The sequence below is a fragment of the Lissotriton helveticus genome, chromosome 6 (genome assembly GCF_964261635.1).
Source record: "Lissotriton helveticus chromosome 6, aLisHel1.1, whole genome shotgun sequence".
Lineage (NCBI taxonomy): Eukaryota > Metazoa > Chordata > Amphibia > Caudata > Salamandridae > Lissotriton > Lissotriton helveticus.
In genome coordinates, this window is record NC_136067.1 from 1,600,216,548 (window position 1) to 1,600,240,616 (window position 24,069).

Here is a 24,069-nt window from a genome sequence, read left to right on the forward strand (position 1 = left end):
TATATATGGATGGATCTCTGCCCACTCACTAAGATTTGTAAAATACTTAGACTGGTGGGAAATGGCAACTAGTTTAGTGTCAATTACCTATCAGCTGCGTACCACCAAGTTAAACTAAATGAATATTCTAAGCCGCTCACCTCGTTCATTACACCTGTTGATGCACACAGATTTGATAGAGTGCCTTTTGGACTGGTCTCTGCTGCTGAAGTGTTTTAGTGAATTATGGGGCACATTTACAATGATTTAGATATAGTCTTGTGTTTTCAACATGATCCACTAATATATGGAAAACTATTCATAATCATGACTACACTCTTAAGGCAGACTTAGAGAGGTGGGACTGGCATAAAGATAGATAGGTGTCAAATAGAAGTATGTTTTGCAACGTGTGTATTCCGCTCGTTGTCAAGGAATGAAGTCTAACCAAAACATTATCTTGTAGAAGTTGTTATAAAAGCTTCAGCCCCTTGTTGTATGGATGAAATCATATCCGTGTTAGGGATATGCCTAAAGTTTGTAAAAATGTTGCTGGCATTGTGAAATGCATGAGTTTGTATTACTAAAAGGTGTACAATTTGGGGTGAGTTCTGTCAAAAAGTGTTTATACCGATTAAGGAGGAGATTGCTAAGGCATCTTCCTTGGATGATTTTGATACTGGATGCAAGTGCCAAAAGGTTTGTAACCACATTGATTCAAATTATTGGAGTTAAAAAAGAACTGTTGCATTTACTCATTTGCTCCCCAATGGTTGAGAGGAGCTGAGTCAGGTTAGTCTGTTGTGAAGTGTGAGAACACCTGCATATTAAAGGGTGGTCAAGCATTTTATGTTTTTTATGCGACCTGCATTTTGTCAGAGAACAGATCACAAGCAATGGCATTTGCCTTTACCGAAAAACGAGAGGACTCACCACTCCAATGATAACCTGGTGGATTTGAATTTTAGGGTTTTTTTAAAATAAGAATGGAATATGTATGAGCGATGGTGAATGTTGCTGCTGATAACCTTTCCAGAATGCCATTGAGCACGAAACAGAAGGGAGAAAAATGCAATGATGCAGTTCTAGTGGCAAAAGTGGTGAATGGACTACAAGAATGGAAGAGAATTACAACACAACAGGTGTTTTGGAAGTGTAGAGATCTTTAAGAGAATTTAGGTAAGTCTGAAACAAGTTCTGCTTGGTCAATCAAAACACATGGGTCACAAATTCCAACCTACCTATAAACCTCTTTATAGCGCAAAAACTTTGTGATAGGAAAATGAGTATTCTCCCTCTGGTCTTGGAATATGATGGTATCTGGTTTGTTACAGCTAGTTATTCTTTTTCTTTTATTTCTCACGGGGAAGGAGATTGGACCGGTGCAAGGTATTGGTGATACTGCCTCCTTTTATTCTCAATAAAGTATGCCCTAATTTATCTCCAGTAGTCTTCTGCCTCTTTTCAATATTCTCAATGAAAGTTTATATCTCGTTTTGAATGGTTTTCGTTGTCTTTAGATCTTTGTTGTCTGCTTGTTTTCATCTTGTTTGCTAAAGTTATGTTTCTTGTTTTCCTTTTATTTTAAGTTACTCGTTGATGTGCGCCTAATTGCAAAACCATTTTATAAATATGTTTAAAGTCATTTTTTCAAATAATATTTCCTAAGTATAATTTTGTATATTGTATTTTAGGCATGCCTGCATATTATAATTCATTTAATCATTTTTGAGAATTTTGATTCAGAACTGTTTTGGTTGAGGTTGATGAACTTATTGCGTTCACTCTTTTCTTAGTTGGCACCTATTATTTTTAGTTCCATGACATGCAGACAACCAATATCATCCTATGATGTAATGCACTTTTATATTCCTGGCACCTAGCTGTAGATGAAAGCAGGTATGCTTTGGTGATAGTCAAACAAGAGATGTGTTGAATGCGTACTTGTGGTTTATAAGCAAATGATTAGTTTAACCCTTACTTGTATTATGTGCTTTTCAGAGCTGATGCGTTTCTGTAGATTATTTACTCTATTTCTAAAGCTTGTGATTAATCATCATTGTTGCTGTACCTGGAATTGTCGAACTTCATATTAGAGACATGCTTCAGCCTATCTGAGTCTCTGTGCCACGTTTAGATCTAACAGTATAGATCGTTTTAGCTGTCTGTCAAAGGTCATTTGATGAATGCAAAAGAATACATATATAGAGGTGTTTTTTGTAATCCAGTTTCACAATTGCTTTGGGTCAGACTCCCTAAGACACTGCTTGATGAAAAACTCATTCAGATTGACATCTTCACTCTTTTTTTTTTTTTTTATTATTTAAAATATATTTATTAAATGTAATAATAATATATATATATATATATTTTTTATTGAACAAGACAGTAGGAAGACATTGGTACATTTGATTCTTCGACTTTAGATAAAATTTCCATACAGTAAACAAGAGACAAACCAAACATATACATTATTAATAACGAACAACTAAATTAGTCAACCTTAAAGTGCTAGTGCAAAATGGTGTAAGGAAATCAGTTAATCCAATATATCAAGGTTCCTGTTATGTTGTACACAGACAAGACAAATTAACACAACAAGGGTATCTTTACCTTTCTTTAAAGTGCTAAAGCAGAAGCATAGAAGGTTGACCAATATAACAACCATTAATGAAAAATTAATAAAAATACCGAAATTGTTATATGATTTATCAAAAACAAGAGCAAAAACAAGTGTAATGAGCTGCTAATTTGTAACTGCAAAAATGTTATAGCAATATTAAAGTGCTAGTGCAAGAACGTGCAAAATTGACAATATACAAGGAAGGCTAAGATAAATCATTCAAATTTCTATTATAGTTCCTATAGCCCTACTAGTTTAAAGTACAGAAACATCCAATATAATAAAGATATAATTCTAAAGTGACAGTGCAAAAATATACATCGGTAATACTGGATGGTTCATCAAATACTGGTATAATAAAATACAAAACCCACCAATTAAAGCAGCAAAGTTATTGTTGTAATTATTAAAGTGCTGCTGCAGTAAAGTGCAAAGTAGCAGAATAAAGTGCAAAAAGTGCAATAGCAGCTAGTGTAAGACAATAGTAAAATATCAATTTCCTTTTATAGATTCCAACTTCTCTAAATATTTCCAATTCCTTTCAAATCTTGTGATCGCACCCACCCTGCCTGCATAAGCTCTCTCAAAATTACGTGTTCTTTTCATTTTATTGACCCATTTTAATTGACATGGGATTACCTCGGATTTCCAGTTTTGTAAAATCATGGACCGTGCTACAATAGTAGAAATAAAAATAAATGCTTCTTCTGAGTTATTAAACCTATTCCTATCTTTACAAATGCCAAAAAGGGCCACTTCTGCTTCAGGTAGCAGTGTTTTCCCAGTTGCCAGTTCCAAGTCAGTGAAAATCCCCTTCCAAAAAGATTCTAGCTTTGGACAGGAGAAAAAAATATGATGCCAGCCGCCCTGACCATTGGTTTTGCATCTAAAGCATTTATTCTCATAATCAGGGAATATTCTCTGCAAGGCCTCCGGGGTGTAATACGCCATCCAGCGGGAGAGAAAGGACATTCGTTTATAATTAGCTGCCCGGAGTGCTTTATTTCCTAGCTGACATATTACTTCCCAGTCTTTATCTGACAAAACGCACTGTGTCGTGAGGCTTATTTTATCTAGATGTTTAAGGATTACCTTAGGAGGTCCTGAAGGGAGTAGCCTTTTATACCAGAATCCTATACCCTTATGTTTTTCCCCGTATAAAGCTGTTAACAAGGCATTGGGTAAAGTGTCAGAACCCCCTATCTCTTTTCTTATTAGATAAACCAGTTGTAAATAAGCAAAGAACATAAGCCGCCTAGGATATGCTCTATCTAAAACTGTTTGCCAGCTAATTACCTTATGTTGAGAAAATAAGTGTCTTATTTCACAAAAACCAGCTGATTCCCATTGTAGCAGATGATTCTGAGATATCTTAAGTCCCATTTTACCACATTCTAGTAATTTCAAATAACTAGAACCATCTGAACCACATTTTTTATATAAAAGCCGTAATCTTGAGGAGTAGACTAGTAATGTCTTATATCTTGTTTTCTTAGGCAGCTTTGCAGTTTTTTAAAAAGAAAAAAATTTGAGAACCTGCTTCCTCTAGCATTTTATCTAAAAAGAAATTGTCTCTTGACTGTCTGGTCCTTAATAGTCCTGCCACTATATCGAAACGGGCTGCTTCGTAGTATGTTTGACATCTTCACTCCATAGCATTTTCTCTTCATCCTGTTGCCATTCATTGGTGCATATGTTCCGGAGTCATTTTATGGAGTGGTTCCACAGCTACGCATGGGGTGTAGTGTGTTTTCACTGCAATAGAGGCTCATTGTTGTCATGTAAGCTAGAGCCTGAAAATAGAACAGTGCCACCCACCACACACCTGGCTCAAGCTCTACTGACCCCTGAGCGCAGCCAAGCAAAAGGAACAATTAGCTGTTCTCATGAAAGTGCAATCATAAGCCAATCCAAAATGACTCTAACTATATTGTGTCCCTGTAGTCATAATGCCAATTCTCTGAAGCACAGGGCTGCCTTGTATTAATTGTTGGTCCTTTATTTTGAGTGTATTCAGTGTATGTATGTGGTATTTGCATAGCTCAAACCTCGCCAAAAGGCAACATAGTGCTTTACAGGGTCAAAGAGAAAGAAACAGTCAATGAGTGGTGATTGATGGTGCAGGTGGATTTATGTATGTATCTTTGCATGTGGTGTTTGTATAGCGTGAACCTAGACAAAAGGCTGCTTTTGTGTTTTTGTTGTTTTTGTTTTCGCGTGTACTTTTTTAAAAACGTTTTTCCATTTAAAGGCTCCATTGCCTTCAAACCCAGGGTGTCGCCAAAACATATAACAGCGCAGTCCTTCGTGTGGTGACACTTTTATATCTTAAAATGTGAATAATCTTAACCAACACCTTAACAGCTAATGCTCACTATGGTCTTTCAAGCAAGAAAAAAGGCAGGGGTGCAAACAATAAAATAAGAAACTCTAACATGGCCAATAATGTAGTGATTTTAATTAACATGGCAACAGTTTCACAATTCCGCTGTCCTTGACTTAGAGAAAGGGACAGTACCTATACATTGGTCACTCCAAGAAGGGCAACATTGTCGTACAATTTTAACCCAGAGCAGCTGATATATTTTTGCCAGTGAGAAGTAGAGAAAATACACAGTAGGTTGCCATGATGAGCATAGCAGTCAGCAAATGCTGGCAAGTCCCAAATAAGAATACCAAGAACGAATGCAGTCCATGCTGGACCCAAAGAGGTGATTATGTCTTTATTTGGGAACATAAAATAACTCAGACAACTAAAATGTTTGACTAGAATTCATTTTCCTTCTGGCATAACGTGTGGTCCTAAATGAAGAAATTTTTTAACTTGCAGCACTCTTTCAACATTATTTACAATTTTGTAGATACTTTAACTAATTGTTTTTACCCCTCCTTCCCTAAAGATAAATTATTATATATTTTATTAGCAATCGTCTTTCAGCAAATTATTTTTTACTGGAAATCTTCATCTAAGGGTCTTATTATGAGTCTGGGGTCCCCGGACCGCCAGACTCACGGTGATGGTCTCCTGACTGTCCTATTACGACTAGAGTGGTTAGGTCACCGAGGGACCACCGCAACGGCCGCAACCACCAGAGAACAGCCCTTCCCTGGCAGTTGTGTGGCGGTCCTGAGGCCGCAATATGCTTGCCGGGGCCGCTGTGACCCCACCAAGCATATTACGAGTTCCCTCACTGCCAAACTTTCCATGAAAAGTGTGGTGGTGAGAAAACAAAGAGAGCCCAACAGGGCCCCTGGTTCCTCACACTATATGGATGCACACAGGGGTGCACAACATGTGCCCCCGGTGTGCATGCACCCCAGTACTTGCACGTACCCTGCAAGTACCCCAGTACCTGCATGGCATGGACTGCAGCAGTCCATGCTGTGCACGTACTGCCTTTGATGTTCCCATTGCGGCGCATGTTTCAAAGCACCAACCTAAGAACTTCAAAGAACCGCCTGCCAGACCAGAGACCAGGAGAAAACTCCTGCTCTGGCGGGCAGTTCCTACATGGGTTTGACAGTGCGGGAGCGCGGCAGTCCCGCTCTCACACCACCAAACTCATATTAAGGCCTGAAGTTATCATACAAGGTGTGATGGGATTGTGGTTATTCACATCATCAATTGGATACTATTTATAATAGTCAATACTTATCCCCTCGTAATGTCCAACTGTTATGGTTACCTCTAATCACTCTCCTTAATCGGATTGGCAATGATGTTTCAACCACAACTGCTACATTATCTGAAAATGTTCAACCTCCATGAACATATTAACTCTATGTTCCTTATTCTTATTTTATTATACTATTGTGTTACTGATTGAATGCTATTGTTATTCTATAGAGTATCATAGTTGATGAGTATGTATTATTTTGCTCTCTTTTTTATATATATATATGATGTTTTTCTCTTTTACATGATCCCTTCCCTCTTCTTCACCTTCCTCCTTATAAAATATAAAGACTTTAATGATTATTCCAACCTTCTTGTATAGTATACTGACTGAGAATTTTTCTTAGTGTTTATTATAACAATAATCTTCATTCTGTGCTGTACATTGTATTAAATAAAGGGCCTTTTTTAGATCTCAGCGAATGGAATACTCCATCACAAACGTGATGGATATCCCTTCCACAGTATTATGATCTCTATAGGATATAATGGGATTGTAATACGGAGGCCAGGATCTCTGTCCCCTTTGTGACAGAGTATTCCCCTCTGCAAAGATCTAAATTACACTAAAGTCTTTTAAACAGAAAAAAATAAAAGGTTTGCTTTAAGAGTAATTAAATGGCATTCCAAATCCATATCCACCTGAAACCCTAATAATACTATTTTGAGTTCTTTGGTCCACCTGGAGCGCAAGTCCCCAGTGCAGTAATACATAGACTGTTTCACGTGCTTTTGCAATATTCTTACTTCCAATGTGTGCGTTGACCCGACAGTGCTTGACATAGCACCGAGCAGCTCCCTGAATTGGGAGAGGGTAGGAGCTGTTCTGATATCAGCACAGGTGTTTCAAATCCTGGGAGTATAGAAGAAGCCTGTCTGCAGTTTTTTCTTACTCGTATATTTTCATCACTAGTTTGGCAAAGTCTTTGCAACAGTAGCAAAATCTTTTCCAGCAAAATTAAGGTGATAAATGGCTAGAGTGGTTTGCAACTTCTCGTGCAGTCAAATTCAATTTAATTTGGAATTATCTCACTGGCAATTGGCTGAAAGCAATGCTCATGGAAGATTAATTTCTACAGAAACGTTGTTTTATTTCTCTTTTCCACGTTCCCAAAACATGGCAAATCTGAACATAAAATAAGGATTATTGGGAGGATGGTCTAAATCCGGGCATGGGGTTAAGATTTTTGAGCAATGGTGCAAATCTGGAAACACATTAAAGATTTCTGAGGCTCAGTGCAGATATCAGCATTATACTGATGATTGCTAATTGATCCCAAAAATCTGAGCATATACTGGAGTATTGAATAGTGGTGCAAATCTGAACATTTATTCAGCATTATTGAACAGGTGTACAAATCGTGATATGTAGTCAGGGCCTCTAAGTGATGGTGTAAATTTGACAGAACACTTCTCTGGATTTTTGAGTGCTAATTGGAACATGCATTTAAGATATGCAGTTTCAACATTAATTATAGATCACAGAGTACTGTGGCAAATTTAAACATGTACAAATGAATATTTACTAATAGGGCAAATCTATATATGCAGTAAAGATCCATATCTAATGGTGAAAATCTAAACCTAGTTTAGACCTGTCATCCTTAGGGTGGTCTTCCCCCAACCTTTTGCCTGCTTACCGCCACTTTTTGTTATATTTTTTTTTGGCCTCCGGACTCTCAGCTAAGCACCTTACCAATGCTAAACTGTGCTAAAGTGCATATGCTTCTCCCATAAACATGGTAACATTGATGTATACCTGATTGGGATATTTAAGTTACGTGTAAGTCCCTTGTAAGGTGGTATAACATATAGCCAGGGCCTATACTCTAAATGCTAATAGTGGGCCTGCAGCACTGATTGTGGCATCAACACAAGTAGCTTTTCACACCTGCTGTTAGGCCTGCCATTGCAGTGCCTGTGTGTTCAGTTTATTGCCATTAAGACTTGGCATTTAAAACCACTTGCCAAACCTTAAACTCCCCTTTTATTACACATAAGTCACCCCTAAGGTAGGCCCTAAGTAGCCCTAAGGGCAGGGTGCTGTACAACTAAAAGGTAGGACATGTGCTCATAAGTTTTACATGTCCCGCTACTGACAAACAGCTAAATTCATTTTTCACTACTGTGAGGCTTAATACTCCCGCAGGCTAGCAATGGGAATTCCTCACTGCACTTTAAGCTGTAATTCCTGATTAGTAATGAGTAGCTGCATCATGTTTCATATCTTTGGAATGGTAATGATAAATTCTCTTTAATGGTAAAGTTGGATTTAACATTACTAATTCAGAAATGTCACTTTTAGAAAGTGGATATTTCCCTGCTCTTACTGCTCTATGTGCCTTGCTTCCGGTCTCCAATACATGTCTGGGCTGGGCGACAGCTACACTATGTACATTTCCTCTAGACAGCCACAAAAACAGGAAGGGCAGGTGTGACAGAGGACTCGTATGCATTCATCTGCATTCTGATAGCCTTCCGATGAAAGAAGGGGCAGTGGAAGCTGATACTTACATCTAAATAGGCAGTGCCCTGTGTCCCACACAAAGGGTTTATTACCCCTCACAGATAAACTGGCAGACAGGGATGGGATGAAAAAGGACATGTGCACTTCAAAGAGCTGCTTTAAAGTCACCCCACCTCAAAGGCACATTTGGGTATAAGTACTGGTGCTCTGACCCCTCCAAGACAGTACACTACTGGACTTGTGAAGAACTCTGCCAGGAGTAAGGACTACTGTGCTACAAAGATTGGCACTCTGTTTGACTGACTGTTCTAAGGAACTGCTTCACTGCTGTGCTGAGCTGCCCTGGTGCCTGCTGATCTCTGCCCTGCTGAGGACAAGGGTTAAAACCATCTCACTTGAACCCAGAGTCACTCCAAGGGCTTGCTGGCTTGCCTTCTGTTTTCTGATGTCTCGGGTCATAAAAGTCTTTTAGCAACTCTGCTGGTGCTGCTGGACTCTTCCATCTGTGAGTCCTAGCCTTGCCTGAGGTTTCTCCTCCAGTCCAAAACCTCTGACATGGATTCTGCTACTGTTTTGTTACAAAATTGGTGCATTGTCACCACTGCGCCAATCAGAACCACTGCAGTTCCCTTCGACGCCGATGCAGTGCTGATCCAAAGACATCTCTGCTCGGCGACGATGCAGCCCCGAATCATGGTCCCGACTGTGAGGCTCGACTTCGACGCTTCGGCCCGACTGCGTGAATTGGAACTGAGGTAGAGTACTTTTGACAAATACACTTTGCTCTGTCCAAGGTACTTTGTCAGCTGGACCTGTTTTGAGTCCTATAGTCAGCCTGCTCTCCATCGTGGTTGGTGTGAACTTTGGATTTACCCCGGTCCAGCGCGACCTAAAGAAACCATTTCGCGCTATTGATTTCTAAACTATATTTTTGGTTTATTCTTTAAAAATTCATAGCTCCGGTTCTACTAATTGGATATTTGTCGTTTTGGTCTTGATTTTTACATAAAACATTCCCTTTTGCTCTAAACCTGTGTGGAGTATTTGTGTTGTTTTTACATTGTGTTACTGTGTGTGTATTGCAAAAATACTTTACATCTTGCGTCTTTAGATAAGCCTGACCACTCTGTGCCAAGCTACCAGAGGGTGAGCACAGGCTATCTTTTAGTATGTATCTAGTTTACATGGACTAGAGTGGTGGTTCCTGCTTGGACAGAATGCATACCTCTGCCAACCAGAAACCCGAGTTCTTACACAAGCATTATGGCTTAGTGCATGATGATGCAAATTTACACCTGCATAGGTAGCAATTCTGGACATATTATCGGCATTAATAGCACAATAGTGCACACTAATGTTAGGGTTGTACTGGCATGCTTATGGCAATCTTTGAAGCATTGTAGCTGTGGCTTGCACAATTGTTCCTAAATGGGTTGAATGCTTTTACTGGCATAACATTGATAAGTCTTAGCATTTTCATAATAATTTCTGTATTGCTGTCTGAGGCCTCAGTTTATAAGACTGTGAATGAATGAACTTCTAAAGGAAATGGTGTAATGTTAGCAAATTCTCTAATGTCCCTATATGCGTGTTTAACTGGAGTGGAATGAAACCGTAGGCTGACTCAGGTGTGTACAAATTTAGGGGCTGATTTTGTGGCTTTTGTCCACTGGTAAAATTAATCTTCTGACTTACAAGAATTTTCCAGAGACCAATCCCTTCCAGTAAAAGCCACATTAAGACTGTATTTGGAGAAGTTTCCATGAAACCAGTTGGTAAACAGTTTTGAAGAACAGGCAGACGCTCTGAGCTAGAGCTTGTCACCTTTGCATGTCAGGCTGATGTGATGCAGGATCATTTCACATGGTTAGTTGTATCTTACAGACTTAATAGTGCTTGAATCTCTTCAGTGAGTTTTGGCAACAGACTAAGAGCCTGATTTACATTTCGGCAGACAGGATACTCCCTCACAAACATGACGGATATCCTGTGTTTTTTATTGTAAGTGACAAAAGTCCCTTATCACCTGATCACACTGTATGTGAATATACCAAAATAAATCTTTATATAGACAATGCTGTGTTGCTTACAATTTATGTACACCTTAACAGCAATTTTCACTTTAATTGTGACAATTATTCTATGAATTGTATCCATTTTTAACAAACATACATGTAAAAAAAATACAATAATTTGTCTAAATGATCAACATGATCACGAAAATTTGAAGAAATAATAATAGATTGGCCTATTTAACAAATAATGTTACATTTCCAGGCGTTTATTTGTTGATATCCTGTATCTCAGATTCCAAGTGCATTATATCCTATGGCACTTGTAATACAGTGGACGGGATATCCTTCATGTTTGTGATGGAGTATCCCATCTGTCGAAATATAAATCAGGCCCTAGGTTCAACAAGCATTGGGCGAGTACGTGGGTGAGTACATGGCAACGCAGTTTAGCAGCTTAGGATTTACTGTACTGAATGGGCACCTCCCCACTGATATCCCACCCGCATGGACCAGGTCAGATGGTTGAACCCACTTTTTTCTGGACTTTACCCTAGGGAGTGGAGAAATATTGCCCCTGATCGAGAATTACCACATAGCACCACAAGGTGAGAGTGATCACCGGGCACCAATAATAACATTATTCACCCCCATCCCATGCTATCAAGAACTTGCCCACACCCACTCAGGCAGTCACATGGAGGACTTAAAGTGGATAAAGTGGTCGGACAACAAGCTCCTTTTTGAATGCAAAAAAGTAAAGCCTTATTACATAAATCCCAAGAGTCACACACCCATGTAGTCAGCGACTGGACTTCCCTCACAAACCAACTACTTAAAGAAATGCCACTTAGGAGGATCCCCCAGAGCACAAATCTTCCAATTCCGCATTTCAAAAGCCACAAGGAAATTAAAAACCTACAGAAACCAAGCGCTTCGACTGTCAAGGAAGAACCCCAGCTATAAAGACAACTTTAACAACTGTAAGCAAGCTCAAGCAGCTTTTAGGATCAAAATACGAAGGGAAAAACAAGCGGCCCTGAATCACTTCTGGCTGAAGCTCATTTACAAAAGTAAAAATCCTAACTGAAAGCAATTTTGGTCCCTCGTAAATAGGAATACACAAAGCACAAGTGGTTATGGTAGTGCAAACATCAGTGGAGCCTTATGGAGCACGTTTTTATCACTCCACTTTGGAGACATTAACACAAGGGATGCTTACACCGAACCCCTCAGTCTGGTTAACATTATGACTCCACCCCCGGCACTGGAGAGCCCGAGATGAGTTCATCTCGCATAAAAATCAACAGAAGAACCAAAACACATAAGGAATTAGCAAAAAAGAACGATACAATGTTAAAGACCATGGCGACACCAGACGACTTAAAAAATAAGATCTTGCGCTTTATAACAAAAGCCAGAGTTGAAGAAGCCCCAGGGCCTAATGGTCTCCCCCAGGCCATGTTTAAATCTGCCGTTAACCTATGGTCAAAATTCCTGACCCCCCTGTTCCTCCATTGTAGACTATTTAACACTGTTCCAGAGTCCTGGAGAGGCGCAATCATCCTCCCAATTTACAAAAATGGGAAGAGAAATGAGCCCATAAGTTACCGAATGATTGCCCTTTTCGACGTGGAGTCCAAGTATTATGCAAGTATCCTACTGAAAGAGCTACAGGCCTGGGCCGAAACAACTGCGTGACTTCCTTTAATCAGACGGGCTTTGTGGCGAATTCTGGAACTACAATCAACTTCTTAACGTTAACAGTCCTGATGGAGAAAGCATCCGTCCAACAACCCAGCTGAATTGTTGCTTTGTAGACTTTAAAGCGGCTTTGACCACGTGCCTAGAGGCCTGTCATGGCAGAAAATAAAATTGTGGGGCATACCCCTTCCTCTTTTATATGCTATAGTACAACTCCACACAGAGACATGGATCAGAATAAAGCTGGGTGTAGGCTCCCATGTCTCTAGGAAGATACAAACTGAAACTGGTGTCAAACAAGGATGCGTGTTGACACCACTTCTTTTTAACTTGTTTATATCTGACCTATCTCCAGTACTCGATAGTGTAAATTGCCATCCTCCCCAATTAGATGGAAACAGCATCAGCAACTTGCTGTACACCAATGACTTGGTGTTGTTAAGCCACATCAAAGTGGGTCTCCAGAGGTTATTGGATGAACTGCTCCCCTACACGACAAGAACTAAACCTGTCGAAAGCTAAAACAATGTCCTATGGGAAGCAAAAAAGGTCAACAGAAAGGTAGTATTTTAATGACACAAAGCTAGAACCAACCTCCAGTTACAAATATATGGGCATTCATCTTGACACCAGATGTACATTTGTTAAGTATAAAGAAGCGTTAAAAAACAAAGCCCTGTCGCTAGAAGCCGCTGCAGCAAAACTGTCAAAACAGTTACTTGGCCCGAGCCTAATCCCCATGCTTAAAGTGATTAAGGCCAAGGTAATCAAGTATTTGATGTACGGGCAAGAGATCACCAAGGGTACAACCAGTACATTAATAAACAAGCTAAGCCAGCCCAAGTCAGACTTGAACTGGGACTACAAGATCACTATGGAGTAGAGGCCGGCGCATTAATAAAACTGTATCATAGACTGCGCCGTGCCGGCAAGTACTCCCTGGAGTCCCGACTATGGCAGGAAATACAGAAAAACCAGATCTCTGGGAAACGAATCCCACCTTCCCGGTGTTAAAGGTCGCCATCAAAAAGACTGTTAGACTGTGGTCCTTTCACTAAGACAGAGCAATACTGTCAAAAAGGAAACATGCTTGGGCTGTAATCTCCAATTTTAAACTAGGTGTTCAGCTGCCCTACCTCTCAAGTACATTTGCACTTTATTGGAAACACAAATTTTTAGCCCTGAGGATGGGCGATTGGCCTTTTTTAAAGAACCTTCCTGAATGGCGCCACCCAGATAGTAGCATTGAATGGGGTTGTGTGGGTATCACTCAGAAGCAATAGAACACATCGTCTGTGCATGCCCAGCATTGCTCATGGCCAGACGGTCATTGTTGCGGGATCAATGGATCAGGCTGGGAGTTTGATCCTGCCGCCAGGAAATAATGGTTGTTCTAAATCACGCCAACATCAAGTTGAACATTGGGTTTACGAAATTTGTTCATAAAGCATCAAAACTACTGAAAGGCGCAACCGCAACCAAACCCTCTTCATCTTAGCACGGCGGCCGAGTTAAAAGGCTAAATAATCGAAATAAAGATTATAACATCAGAACAAGAACTAGGCCTTTTAGCAGAACATCATTAGCCAACAAAGATCTTTCCAATTTTAGTAACTTATAATCCCACTAAACTACGACCTCCTCTTGAAAACTGTGTCAGCAAAATTGCGTCGCTGGCATCGGCTCCTGCTGAGCATCAATGGGAGCTGTAACAATATAAGAATGAATATCCTCCCAAAATTTCTATGTTTATTTCGCTCTATACCATTGCAGGTCCCTTCGTATTTCTTTAAGAAACTAAACAGTATCATTGGTAGCTTCATTTGGGCATATAGGCTCACCCGACAGGCACTCAAGTTTATGAAATTAACCTATGCACAAGGGGGTTTAAAGCTCCCAGACTTCCAGCTTTACTTTTGGCCTTCTTTCGTCAGTCGGATTTGCGGTTTGCTCTGTGGGCTGGATGCTGGCCCAACATTACTATGTCATCAACTCGCCTGCAGTTCGTCGGTGGGGTTCACGCAGTATAAAACTTCTGATCCTAACTACTTTAAATGAGTAGATGATAAGGTAATTAAAGACATAACTCAGATCTGGTTAGACATATGTAAGCAATACTCTCTTCCGGTGTAGCATCAATACACGGTGCTATGGGGTAATCCTATGCGGCCTAATATATTCCAGGACTGCATTGGCAAAGACTGGCCATGTAAGGGTATTACCCCGCTGGGTCAACTTTAGGATGGACGGGGGTTTCGCTCTTTTGCCACTCTCAAAGATGAGTATGGTCTTTTGTAAAAAAAAAAAATTGAAATACTTACAGGTTAGGGACTTTTTCACACGTGGCAAAAAGCCACTAACAATGTCAAACCCATCCGAAATACTAGTCGTAATATATACATGTCTCGGCAGAGGGGCTATCGGCTCAACCTATCAGAAATTCCTGACTTGTGCTAATGATGATAGTTTGCTGATCGCGCCTAAACTAAGACGGGTTCTATGGGCTGAAATGGCGTTAGAGGACATACAGGAGTGCATGCATGTATTAGATCAAGAGGTAACATTAGTCAACTTGAAGTTGCAACAGCATCAGGCAGTATATATTTGTACTACACACCTGAGATTATATCTAAGTGGGCCTCCCGATATTCGGAAAAATCATTCTGCTCGAAATACCATCTATATGCTGTAGCTCAGGCACATGTTTATCGACTGTCCAAAGCTTGACGGGTTTTGGACTGGGGTCTCCAGTATTCTCAGCCCAAATGTTCAGTTTACAGAGAAATAAATATTCCTAGGGATTAGAAGTGAGGTTGCTGGTGGTCGGAGTCTGCTGGCAACTATTGTTATCGTATGTGCCCAATTATGTATTGCTAGAGTCTGGGTAGATAATGTCAACCCGAATGTTAATGAATTATGGGTATTACTCAGACAGGTCCATGAGATGGATCTTGGCTAAAGCAATAAATAGATATAGGGCTACGCTCTTGGCTCAAATTCAATCAGATATGGACTGATTGTCTATGTGAGTAACACGATGTTGTTCACCCATGATATTCTCTCTCATGGCTGTATGATAAATGTTCTTCCCTCTTCTTTCCTTTTTCTTTCTTTTATTTCTTTCAGAGGGGAAACCTTTTCGTCTCTTCTAAAAATGTGGTCATGGTTGGTTCTTTTTTCTTTATTTGATCTAGGTGTTGTTTCTTCTACTTCACTACTATTTGGTTATAATAGAGATTTCTGAATTGTCTACACTTCTAATGTTATTTACATAATGTTTGTCTTACTTTTGGCTCAAAATAAAAAATAAAAGGAATTGATTCAAAATGAATAGTGCATGCATACATAAACATATATGTAGTGAAAATATTATATTCCTACCTAGTAAATTAAAATACTTTCCTTAAACTGCGATTTAGGGATAATTGTTATATTGTGAATCCTTAAATACGTGCTTCCATTGAGATTAGTCCCCATGTTCTCAGTATCATGTTGCAATTAAAATATTCAGCCAATTAAGTGATCAACAAATTAAACTGAACTGTGCACTTAACAGTAAGGCTGTTAGTGCAGTCATTCTTCTGTCATTTTGATTGAAAGGAACCGAGTTGCTTTATAATGTCTGCTTCTAAGTTATGTCTCGATTTATCTATTACAGATTAGGTAAAGTGAGTGGCCGCAGCTCTGTCCATGGATTTAATTCGCATAAGAGGTTTACTTGGATTATTGCCAGAAAAAGTATGTCAAGGCAAATTATCCCGGACCTGAGTGGAGAGGCTAATTGAACTCTCAGTCAGAACACTCGATGGGGAGGAAAATGAATAGCAAATACCACAACCCAAGTCATTGCCTTCTTCAGTGGGGTTTTAGTGATAGGTTGAAATGGGTGATTTAGAAAAGCATCCTCCTGGGCCTTTCTGTTAAAATAATCTTTCAGTATACCTTACTATTTTGCAATACACGCATGTCTAAATCTGTGGGCTTTTTCTAATTTACATTTATATATCATCAAGGAGCTGAGATGACCATCTCTTCTCCTGTTTTATGACACAGCATGATCTTTAAAGTAAACAAATGTAATAGGAAAAAAAGACATGTATACGACACCCCAAATGTTCTGTCCTGCTTCCGGAGTTATTAGGCAGATCTGTACACTTCTCCCTTCTAAATTGGCTTAAAAATGTGGATCCAGGGGGACTCATGAAGATGATTCCAATTGTGGAGATTTATAGTAGGATCCATGCCATGGGAAAGTGCACAACGAGGAAAAGCTGGCAATATAATTTTACAAAACAGACGTGGATGTCCTTACATCTAATTTTGGGAAAATATATGAGGACACATGCTTGACTGACCAACTCCCTCCCACCCTAAGAGAGGTTGTGATAATTACACTCCTTCAACCTGAACAACCGGGTATTTTTTGTGCACCTTACAGGCCCCCAATGCTAATAAATATTGGCACCAAAAATTGTGCCAAGCTGGTGGCCAACAGCCTTTTGCTCTTTTTGCCAGGTCTTGCATTGCCTGATTAAGCTGAGTTTGTAGTGATGTGATCAATGGTAAGCAGTCTGCATACCTCGACATTGGATCTGAGCAACCCGGATGTCTAGACCGTTGGTGATATTTTTAGACAGCGAGAAGGCAATCACATCTTTGGAATTGAACCATATGTATACTTTGCTAAGATGAATGGGCTGGGGATGGGCTTACTATTCTAGATCTCTTTACTTCATATGAATCTGTTGCCAAAATCGGAATTAATGGTGAGGTATCTGATCACTTCCCATTTACTCACCGTACCCATCATGGCTGTCTGCTTGTGACTTTATTAGACACATTGGCCATGGAATCATTAGTTGGCATAATTTGTGAATAACACTCTCAGATGGAGCTATGCTTCACTAGCTCAATTATCATGCTTTCTCTTTCCGCTAATGACATCCTGTTCTACTTGCATAACTGTGGTATACACCTATTGCAAACATTTCTAGACTTTGGTAATATTTCAACCTTTGGATAAACTGGGGCAAATCCTTCAACGTTCCATTGATACATGGAACTTAGTGATGTAGGTTGTAAATTTCCCTCCTTTGGGAGGAAGTACCTGTTCATTATTTGGATATATGGGAGCATCATAGTCCAATGGTTGTATTCAGTGAAAGCCATGGCATTGTACTGGCCAGCTTATTGGACCTAGCAAAGAGGTGGATTTAACTACTTCTATATATGGCCAGGCTAATTGCCTAGGTTTTTCTACTTGTTCATCAACATCCCTATAGTCCTGCCACAAGTTTAAAAAACATCTTACGTCTCTGAAGAGAAAGCCTGATTTGACAGGAAAGCAATTTCTATGAACTGGAACACATTGACTTTGCTCGCTTGTGCTGGCAGTTTCTCCACTCTCAATTTAAACCTATATTACTATGCTAAATATGTGGAATTTGTGCACTACTGGTGTCATTGCCCCCAGAGTCTTCTACACCTTACTGCAGAGAGATATGCGGTGTCCCATGCCCACTGACGACCCTATAGACTATATATGACTCTTTAGCTTCTCAGCCAAACACACAGCTAATGAACAACGGACCTTCCGTCACAATTAGAAAAAATGCATTTCAATGAACAGTAGAGACAGACTAATCCGACTCAAGTACATGTAATGTTTCAACTACACACCAGATAAGTATAAGCGGATTGACTTAGTTGCAGACTTCATGCACAGTAGGTGCTCATACATGGAGGTTGACTTTATGCACCTAACATGGTGGTGACACCGAATAACAGCCTTTTTAGAACTGCACTTAATGACACAGCGCAGAATTGCACCTCCCCTGTATTGGCAGTGTCGGGGTATGTACCAATCTTCTGTTAACATTATATAACTCTGCCCCTGCTGTAAGCTAAGTGGAAGGTGTCTTTTTGTTGAAGAAGAGAACCATCCCAAAAGGCCTGCAGCAGGGATTAAAGATCAGATTAACTGCATTGACTCCTCGGAACCGTATAGTAGTACTCCCCTCCCGTTTCCATCCTAAAGCTATATAGGCTCCACTGAGGAACTACTTGCAGCTTAGGGGCTTATTCACAAAGATAAATATACACAGGTAGATTTACTCACAAATATATTTACTACTACACCTAGATTAAGTCTACATTTTTTGTCATTCACCATTTCGAGATGTAGATATTTCTAAGTGTAGATATATGAGTCTCCACACCCTGGTGGCGCCTCCTACAGCAGGATTTAAGAGTGTAAATGTACTTTTCACACGTAGGCGGAGAACTTCCCCACTGTGGCCAATGCCCACCAAAGGGAAAGTACAGGTAAAAATATTAATGTTTATTCATCGTAAATTACGTATTACAAATATTTGAATATAAATGTAAAATCATTTAGCAGGCTGATTATTAACCTAAAACTAATAAAATAAAATGTTACTGCACATTAACCCATTACATTAGGCCCTAATTATGATGTCGAGTAGACTTGAGTCCGCTTGACACCGCTTCGATGGGGGAACTGACCGACTGTAGGTTGCCAGTTCCGAACACCCTATTACATTGTGAACGCACCAAACTCCCATATCCCTAAGGAGCTTGTACAGTGGTCGGATACAGGCCTCAGCACAAGCTCCCATAGAGAAATGGGAGTTTGTGTAAATCCCTGCACCACGTGGTAGGCAGCTCACGGTGCCTGCCACAAGGTGCAGGGATTTACAGGAGGGCACCTGCTACGGAGGCTTGGGGGCCCTGCTGGGGGCCCCAAAGTCGCTTTCCGACAGGCTTCTCGTGTTGGAAAGCCCGACATGAAAAGCCTTTCGGAAACCGGCATCATAATCATGAAGGCAGAAACGTCGTCCGTAGGGGGATTCTGTGTGGCCTCGGACTGGTTGATGGGCTCCTTAAGCCCGTCGGTAGCCAGTCGGTCCGACCGGCTGGTTTAAAATCCGACTACCTTGTAATTAGGCAGTCGGATTTTAAACCAAGGATGTCGGTCGGAGAGCCTCTGACCTGCAATCAGAGGCTTTCCGACCGACATACTAATGAGCCCCTTAATGTTTAATTAATATTTAATTAAACTATATTTACTTCATTAATATTTAATATTTTTTAGGCAGTCATTTATAAAAATTCCGCCCACAGTAGCATTTTTTTAAATTTAACGTTTGTTACATAAGTTAAATGTAACGTTTGTTACATTTAAGGTTATTTGTTGAATCCATTAAATTGTTTAATTTCCTAATAAATGTTTCAGTTGAATTTAAAGTATATTGCTAATTAAATTTTAAGTTAATACAACACTTTAACATTAAACATAATATACTTAGTTGGGGCTAGTTACACAGATAAGTTACACTTGTGAGAAGTTTATTTTTGACTATTCAAAAAATCTATGTGTAAAGCTACTTAAAAGTGTAAACTTACAGACTCCCCCTGAACAAGGGGGAGTGGAGCTAATTTTACCAGTGTAAGTTATTACTAAAGACACAGTAGTGAGAGTTGCACCACAAATAGTCAACCACTGAGACAGCAACACCTTCCATAGGAAAAAATGGAGGAAGGAACTTAAATGAAAATTCCATTGAAATAACGTTCTTTTAAATGAAATACTTTTAAATAGTTAACAAATACATACTAATAGTACGTATTTACACTTTAATTTTAAAATATTTGTATAATTTATCTGCATTTAAAAATAAATGTAACAATACATTTTATAAAAATATGAATAATTTGCTTTTAATTACCATTGAATAATAAAAAGGCTTTTTGAAACTTTATGTGGGAATGCACTGGGGAACACACTACAAATTGGAAGGAATTTAGGGGAAATTTAAGGGGAGATTTAGTGAGAAACAAGCTACTCCAAAGCTTGTCCGTGTTTCTTGCCCCAAACTGCACCCTCATGGCATCAGTGGGTATTGCAGATAGTGGAAGATCCAATTTACTATTTTAACTCCTGTCACAGAACAGAATTCATACTATAGATACTCCTGCCCTGATGGTCCCATAAAGCAATGAAGAGTGGACTGAAACGTTGACTTTTTGGGAGTTTTGTTTAGCATTTTATTGTTCAGTGTGAATTCTATACATGTAGAAATGTTGCTTAAGACGAAGTTAGTGAAAGCCCATACATAAGAACATTACTTAACTTAAGAAAAATGTAATTTACATCCGTTTTGATGAATTGGTAGTATATTATTACTTGCATAAACTGGAACAAATGATGTGCCTCGGTACTGAGAGTCAATAAAACGCGCCTGGGTATTCTAACCTGCTGGTGATTTGATTGTAAGCTATACTTTTGTGCTGTACATTAGACAATTAACTTATGCACATCAATTGTGTTTATCTTTTCGTTTGTGAGTGTAGCCTATTTTACGTATGTAAATGAAGCTTTTGGATTGGTCACAAGAATGCTTGAGATCAAGGTAATCTTTTGTGAGTTAGGCCCTAAACCGCTGTAGCAACGAATTTAGCAATAATCACAAACAACAATGTGTTACCTATTTGTGCCCATAGTTATCAATTTTGAAACCGACAACTGGGAGCCTCAAATGTCTCCATCAGCGCCAGTAGAAAATGTTTCTTGTATAATAGGGTCCCACTCAATTGTCAACGTGAACTTATAATAAATAACCCATTTCAATGTTTTATTGATTATGAATTTTTATGATCCCTCGCAGTCCTTTCGACTAACTTTCAAAAATATTACATAACACATACAAAACACTCAATATGTTTGCATTGACTTGTCATTATAAATTGTAATATAATCAAACACATATTAAATTTCATTCATGGGATTTTTTTTATTCACACTTTTTAGGAATATTTACTCTGCCTGCATAATGTTTTTCTTTACGTTTAACTTGTCCTTGACAGCGTAATATTTTCAGGCATGGTTAATTTCCCTTTGTGGACTACATCTGTGTGTTCTCCAGGTGTACATATTCATTTATTTAATCTGTGAACGATAAGGAAAATGAACCCAATATTACCACTGTTCATAATACCATCCTCCTAAAATGCTCAGCAGCAGGCTGGAGAGTAAAGACCGCATATTTACAAATGAAGTAATCATTGCTCAGGCTTCCTGCTTCCCGCGGCTCTCATCAGTATCACCCAGAGATGGCTCATGAGAAATTGATTGTTGTTCCGGGTCATCATCTTGCTCCCGAAGATTTCTTTCTGTAAACCGTTTTCCATGGCAATGTTATGCAACATTACACACGAGGCGATGATTTTACAGCATTTGTGCAGATCATATGTTAATGGGACTTCTGATTTATGTAAGCACCCAGCGCAATACTTAACAACGCCAAGTGTGCACTGAATCGGAGACCATGATCTTCTTTTTCATACAGAGTTAAGGTGCCTCGAGGAGCATTTTGTTTGCTAGATCTAAAAAACGGGTCATTATTCAGAGATGAATGCCATAAGCACCATCACAATCTTAAGTGAAAAAGCTTTTCATAATCAGTGATTTACAGACACGAATTGTAAAAGCACGTTTCATAAAACATGTAATAGATGGTGAAGATATACTAGGCCTTCATTGCCTTGTCATGTAAAGTAGGTGCAATATGGCGGTAGCCTCTTTTCACAGTTCAAGACGCCTTTTTCTTCAAATGACAGGTCAAAGTTTACAAGGTTGTGAAATACTATTCAAAATTTATTTTTCAAATAATGCATTTAATAGTTGTTCTCGTTGGTAGGAATAGTGACAAGCAAAGTGAGGTGTTGTTTTTAAAATAACCGGCAAAACATTGATTATGTGCCCTACTCCTGTATTTATTAGGAGTGTCCTGCTACTGACTGACTTAACTAACTAATTAGGAGAAAACCATCTTGATGGATGTTATGTTATGCTAATTTTGACTTGTAGAGCGCTTAATACCTGCAGGTCTCTAAGTGCTTCAAGAAGATCTACGGAAGTTCCAGGAAGAGTTCTATCACAGAGGGGAGTGTTACACCCAGGCTTCTGTAAATAATAGGGTCTTAAGTTTCTTCCTGAATGGAAGGAGGCAGCTTTCAGAGCGGAGCTGACCAGGCAGCCTGTTCCAAAGTTGCGGCATAAGGGCCGAGAAGGCTCGACAGCCTTTAGATGTGTAGTTGAATTGTGGACATTTTAGAAGGCCCTCCGTGGAGGACCTTAGTGAGCGACATGGGGCATATTTCTCCAAGCGTTCCTTGATGTGATTGGGTGCCTGTCCAAACAGGGCCTTTTGTGTAATGCAGAGGCTTTTGAATTTGGCCCTCTGCTCGATGGGTAGCCAGTGCAGTTGTTGCAGTAGGGGTGATGCCCGAGTGCCCCTGGGTAGCTTGAAAATCAACCTGGCAGCATCATTCATCACCACCTGGAGTTTGCCCAGCAGTGAGTTTGGTAGTCCGATATAGAGCGAGTTCCCGTAGTCAAGCCGGGCCAGGATCAGGGCGGCCACCACTGTCTTCATGGTTGAAAAGGAGAGAATAGGGGCGAGTCTCCTCAGCTGCCTAAGTAGGTTCACACAAGTTCCGAACACGGTGGTGATTTGATTGGCCAGTGAAAGTTTGGCATCTATCTTGATTCCCAAACTTTTTACCTCCGGGGCTGGGGTATCACCCATCTCGTGCTGCCAGTAATGGGAATTCCAGGGATTGCTGTCATTGGTGACGGCCAGCACCTCCGTTTTGTCCGGGTTGATCTTGAGTGAATTGGCTGTCATCCAGCTAACCACAAATCACAGTATGTCTTTCACCCGAGAGTGGGCTTGAGGGGTGTTATCTATTTGTACAATGATTTGCGTATCGTCCGCATAGTTGAATACCTGGCAGTTCATCAAGGCACGATCCTTTATCAGAGGTCTGAGGTATATGTTAAACAATAGAGGGGACAGTGCTGACCCTTGTGGAACTCCACAGGGGCTTGACCCCCTCTCTGACACCAAGTCCCCCATCTGAATTTTTTGGGTGCCGTCTGTCAGGAATGAAATAATCCATTGGAGGATTGACCCTTCAATACCAATGTCTTTTATACTTTCAAAGAGTTGTGAATGCTTGACCGTGTCGAATGCTGCCGACAGGTCTAGGAGGACTAGCAGGACTAGGTCACATGGCTTCTTGTTGTTTGCTGTGATCCTGATTTCATCAAGTACAGATAGCATCACCAACTCCGTACTATGGTGAGCCCTGAAGCCAGTCTGCTTATTTCCAAGTGGGTGATAGTCCTCCATGAACCTGGAAAGGGTTTGCAGGACATGTTGTTCCATGATTTTGGTAAAACAGAATACTCTCCTCTGGGCAACTTAATTTACTTCAGCAAGCATTCTCACCAGCATAATCATACAGACAGCTATAGCACCAGAACATAACACATTCCCCTCAAAGGCCAAGTGATAGAAAAGATACTCCAAGATTTATTAATCATAAAATATTCAAAGAATTTCTTTTAAAAAGGAGTTGAAAACAATGATTCAGCACTTAATCAACAAAGTAATACATAAAAACAAATATCATCACAAAATCATAAATGGACAAAATTGGGAGAACATGCAAGACATTTTTTTTCTAATCAACTAAACAGGCATATACATTAGAACAATTCAATTGCATGACATTCATTAGC